A 5,055-nucleotide genomic window follows, 5' to 3' on the forward strand; every position below is an offset into this window, starting at 1 on the left:
ATTGACATATTTTGTTTTAAAATTCTAGTAAATAAAAAACACTTCTGAAATTCATTAAACTTGGCATGTTATCACGAAATGGCAGCTGACACGATGTGGTATTTTTTGTGTCCAATTTGAGAGAAGGCACATTGGATTGAACAACCAACAAAGGCATTTTGAAACAAATAGTTGCAAACTTTTCATTTGAAACGTTTGCATAACTTAAATCAAGGGTCTTCCGTTAACCTTTCATGTGACGCATACGAGGGAAAATGTGCCGCACAGTGTTTGTGCAGCTCTTCATCACCAACATTTTAGATAGAACACCCGTATGCAAAGCAGGAGCTATGGTCCTTCCCAAGTAAGACAGGGGAAAATTTGCAGCGCAGGATTTGTGCATGTTTTGATTGCAACTAGTTCATATTGAAGACCTTATGCAAAGCGAGAGCTATGGTTCCTTCGCCAGTAAGCCAAGAGAAAACTTGGCACCAAGGATTTTTACATCCCTTCAATGCAAACAATTTGTTCGAATAAGCCGTGTGCAACCACGTACAACCAATTTTCTAAGATATGCAACTGTCATATGGGATATATTGCCATTTGCGAAACTAGAACGATTGACATTTGTCTATCCAGTAACATTGCCCTTTGTCAACCTTGTAATACTAATGTTTGTCAAAATTTTTTGCTAAAAATCACTAGCACTATCTAATTTTTGCAACTCAAATTTAGTAGGCATATATTTCGTTCATAGATTAAGTACTCGTTTTTTATACAAATAGTTCAACTAGAGAGCTGAACCAACCAAACTTTTCCCCAATTGTTGTCAACCACATACTAAAATAGCTAGTTCAACTATATATGCTAGCTAATTCTAAGTACGTTGTACAGTTCAACCACATCTATAGTCAGATGACCCAAACAAAATAGCCCCTAAATACTAATACTACTAAGGGGCTTTGTACTACTTCCAACAGCCTCTTCTCTGTCGAGCATCCTCAGTAAGGGGCAGGGAAGCAGGAGAAGATCGACGAGTTGGACGACTGTAATACGGTGCCTACCGGTGCTGCACCTTTAGCGACGATCACCTCGAATCCCCTGTGCCGCTGAAGACGACCCATCTCGAAGCGGTGGGACTACTCGTAGATCTCCTCATTTCACATCTATGCGGCGGCGTTTGTTGCGTCCACGGTGGCGGTAAGACTCTTTCCATGCTCGACCGCGCGCTCCTCCTCCTCCCGCAAGAACTCGATGTAACGCGCAAGGTCACTGACGCACATGCGGGGCTCCACATCCACCTCCCTCCTTTGTGCGATGGTGTTGGAGCGGGTCATGACCCCGGTGGTCGATGGTGGGCTGGTAGCTAGAGTGGCCGACAGTGGGGTGGCGGCCACGACCGCCACCTCTGTCACATGTTGAGTTTGTACTACGTTGTCATATTATGTTTTACAAAATCTGGAACGAAATTAAAACTTTTTGAGTGCTCGTGATGACTAATTTCATTGCAACTTGCTTGTGTGCTTGATTGTGCTATAATTCACCCAAACTACCTTCTCTCTGAAAACTCCTCTCCTTAGCCCCAAACCTTTGACCAATGATCATGCCATGTGTATAGAACGAGAATCTATTCTTAATAAAATATTATTTCAACAAAAGGCATTAATTTATTTTTAAAGCTTCAAAACCCGTGAATTGGGATTTGCACTACAAGTCCTTAATGCAAGAGGGATGTTTTACCCCAAAGCGTTTTCTTTGATTCTATTATTAAAATAACTTCCCAAAACCACAGAAAAATATTTTAAAAGTTATTTTCCTATTTTATTTAAACACCCTTTTTAGGCCAGAAATGGTATTTCATAGGGAAAAATTATTTTGCTACATTAAAAATAATTGAGAAAATTTAGGGAAACTCCGAGGACATATATTTTCCATTTAAGTGAGTTTCAGTACATGGTGATGTTCAAAATATTGTGCAAAACCACTCGAATCCCTTTCTACCAATTCTAACCTTTTGAACTATTTCGAAAGGAAATATTCTCAATAAATCCGAGGAAAATTCTAGCATGTCCCACATGTTATATGAGGTGACCCTGCAAAGTTTCATCCTCATCCAAAGTGGATTTGGTTCATCCAAATAAGGGTGCCACACCAATTTGTGCATTAGTGGGAGTTGGTTTACTCACCTTGGTTCACATAGATCTGTCTATGGCCATTTCTAGGGTTTTCCATGTCTACATTGTCAACCTTGCCCAAATGATCTCAAACTTGGTGAATGCTACTATTTTTAGCCATCATTTAATCCTCTTAACTATCACTACATTTGGTGATGTTCATCTTGGTCAAACCAACATCAAACACCTTCTGGTGATTTAGTAAAACAACTATTTTGACACCTTCTACTTCCTTCCTTCACTCCAAACTTTTATCACCAGTCTAGCCCACAACTGCAACCAAGAGACCCAGCTCTAATTCAAAGGGAGGAAGACAAAATCCTCAATTCCTTTTCTGGTTCATCACTGGTAGAGACTGCCCCTCACTCTTCCTTGACCCCCACTTTTCTCCTCGGCTACAAAGTATCCCACTGGTATCTCCAAAACCCCCACACACTAGTAGACACGATGGGGGGGCGCCAGCACATGAGAGCATGTTGTAGCATGACAAATTTGTGCTCTGGACGCGCCACAGTGCATTCCTGCACAAAGGGAGGCCAGCCCCGGCGAGGCATCGCCCCCACAAGTTGTCTAGCTTTGACTGCACCGACGACCGATGCCAACACCGCGTAGGGCCACTCCTCTCTCCCTTTCTCCTGCTCATGGCGACGCATGCCGCACCCGCCCGAAGAGGTAAGGGGGCACTTGCCACCATGACGCGCCAAAGAGCCATGCCCACTCCTCCTCAGTCCCTCATTCGGATGTAAACCACACCCACGAAGACCACATGCTCATTCCTGAGCCTTTCCTCCTCCTCTAGCCGTTGCTACGGCCTCGACGGCCCACCACCTTTATGTGGACCGCGTCCCGCCTATATAAAGGCCACCCTGGCCTCTCTATCCCCCTGTGCAACCGCTCTCTTACCTCCAGTCGACCACCCAGTCACCCCACTTGAGCTCCCCAAACACGAGTGCTCGAGATCGACCGAGGCACTACCGCGTCGTGGCTTCGTTGATCTCGGGACACAGGTCTGTTGTGGCCTCCATTTCACCTCGATCGTAACCACCGCGAGCCCGAGGCTCACCTCCATCACTTCCCCGCTCCTTTCCCTTCGCTAAACGTTGGCACCAACCACCTCCTAACACCCTCCACCATGGCCTCGTCGTCATCGGTGACTCCGGCCACCTCAGCCACTCCGTCCACACCCATATGAATGGCGGGAGTGCGAGGAGTCCATTCCTGCGCTCGCCTTCCCTCGCCCTCGATGTAGCTGACACCGGTGAGCTCCTCCTCCTTCTGTCACGAGGTAGAAGACGTCCCCGACGGGGGGACCCCACCTATCGGCCTCAGTCTCTCTCTCTCTCTCCCTCTCTCAGTCAATGGCCACAAGGCCCCGTGCGTCTTGTTCAAACCTGACGGTGCGCACGCCTGGGCTGGCTGGTAGGGCCGGCCCAGCTGCTGGCCGAGTCTTGCCCAAGGTACTGAGCCCTTTTTATTTTTTATATTTTCTCGCATGTGCCAAATTTCCACACGGAAAAAAATCTTCCAAATCCAATTATTTTTCTACAATAAATCTTGTAAAAATATGTCGTATAGGGGATCGCAACAATTTTTGAGGGTAGAGTATTCAACCCAAATTTATTGATTCGGCACAAGGGGAGCGCAAGAGTATTCTCGAGTATTAGCAGTTGAGTTGTCAATTTAACAACACCTGAAAGACTTAATATCTGAAGCAAAGTATTTAGTGGCAAAGTAGTATGGAAGTAATGGTAACGGTGACAAACATAATAGTAGCAGTTTTGTTGTGATCGTAACAATAGCAACGAAAAAGTAACTTAGCAAAGACGAATATCTGGAAAGCTCGTAGGCAATGGATTAGTGATGGATAATTATGTTGCATGGCGTTCATCATGCAACAGTCATAACATAGGGTGATACAGAACTAGCTCCAATTCATCAACGTAATGTAGGCATGTATTCCAATATAGTCATACGTGCTTATGGAAAAGAACTATGATGACATATTTTGTCCTACCCTCCCGTGGCATCGGGGTCCTAATGGAAACTAAGGGATACTAAGGCATCCTTTTAATAGAGAATAGAACCAAAGCATTAGCACTTAGTGAATACATGAACTCCTCAAACTACGGTAATCACCGAAAAGAATCCCAGTTATTGTCACCCTGGGGGATGCGGATCATAACTCGTAATACGTGTCTATAACTTGCAAGATAGGATCGAGAATACACATATATTAATGAAAACATAATAGGTTCAGATCTGAAATCATGGCACTCGGTCCCTAGTGACAAGCATTAAGCATAGCAAAGTCATAGCAACATCAATCTCAGAACATAATGGATACTAGGGATCAGACCCTAACAAAACTAACTCAATTACATGATAGATCTCATCCGACCCATCACCGTCCAGCAAGCCTACGATGGAATTACTCACGAATCATGGAGAGCATCCTGAAATTGGTGATGAAGGATGGTTGGTGATGACGATGGCGTCGATTTCCCCTCTCCCGAGCCCAAATCAGACTCCATATCTGCCCTCCCGAGGAAGAACAGGAGGTGGTGGCGGCTTCGTATCATAAAACGCAATGAACTATTCTCTCTTATTTTTTTCTCCCCGGATAGGAATATATAGAAGTGGAAACGTGGTCGGTGGATCCTCAGGGACTCCACAAACCAGGGGCGCGGCCTAGGGGGGCACCCTGCAGGCTTATGGCCAGGGGGTGGCCCCTCTCCCATAGATTATTTCACCAGTATTTTTTATTAATTTCCGAAACATTCTATTTCTGCATAAAAATAACACCAAGGCAATTCTCCTGAAAACAGCGTCACCCCGGGTTAGTTCCATTCAAATCATGAAAATTAGAGTCCAAAACAAGGGCAAAAGAGTTTGGACAAGTAGA

This window comes from Hordeum vulgare, chromosome 7H, assembly GCF_904849725.1.
Source record: "Hordeum vulgare subsp. vulgare chromosome 7H, MorexV3_pseudomolecules_assembly, whole genome shotgun sequence".
In the NCBI taxonomy this organism is placed as follows: Eukaryota; Viridiplantae; Streptophyta; class Magnoliopsida; order Poales; family Poaceae; genus Hordeum; species Hordeum vulgare.